We start from the raw sequence: 856 nt of genomic DNA, 5'->3' as shown, positions 1-856 counted from the left end.
TCTTCTCCCAATCAATGGGCTTTCTATTGATCTTGCTAGCTATGTCCTTTGACATGCAGAAGCTCTGCAATTTCATACAATCCCATTTACCCAACATTTCTTTGATTTGTTGTGCTTCTGGGTCTCTATTAAGAAAATTTCCGCCTCTACACAGGAGACCTACGGTATGTCCTACTCCATCCTGTAATGTTATCAGGGTGTCTGCTTTGACTCCGAGGTCTTTGATACATTTGGAGTTGATTTGGTACAGGATGATATATAAGGATTTAGCTTTAGTTTTCTATGAGTGATTAACCACTTTTGCCAGCACTTTTACTGAATAGGCTGTCTTTCTTCCATTCTATTTTTTATCTCCTTTATCAAAGATTAGGTACCTATTGGTCTGTAGGCTCATTTCTGGGTTTTCAATTCTATTCCATTGGTCTTGAGGTCTGTTCTTGTGCCAGTACAAGCTGTTTTGTTTGCTAAGGCTTTGTAGTAGAGTTTGAAATTTGGTATTGATATTACTCCAGCACTGTTCTTTCTGTTAAGGATTGCTTATGCTACTCACTGCCTTTTATCATTCCATATGACTTTTTGGATTGCCTCTTCTATTTCCTTGAAGAATGAGATTGAAATATTGATAGGTATTGCATTGAATTTTTAGATAGCCTTGAGAAGTATTGTCATTTTCACGATGTTAATCCTTCCAATCCAGGATCAAGGGAGTTTTTCACTTTCTAAGTTCTGTTTTGATTTCCTTTTTCAGGTTTTCAAAGTTTTCATCATGGAGATCCTTTACTTCTTTGGTTAAGTTAATTCAATATTATTCTATTTTATGTGGGGTTATTAAGAATGGAGTTGCTTTTCTGATTGC

This window comes from Dipodomys spectabilis, unplaced genomic scaffold (genome assembly GCF_019054845.1).
Source record: "Dipodomys spectabilis isolate Male_0828 unplaced genomic scaffold, ASM1905484v1 ptg000047l, whole genome shotgun sequence".
NCBI classification, from domain to species: Eukaryota; Metazoa; Chordata; class Mammalia; order Rodentia; family Heteromyidae; genus Dipodomys; species Dipodomys spectabilis.
The sequence above is the reverse complement of the archived record's forward strand: the minus strand, read 5'-3'. Positions refer to the sequence as shown.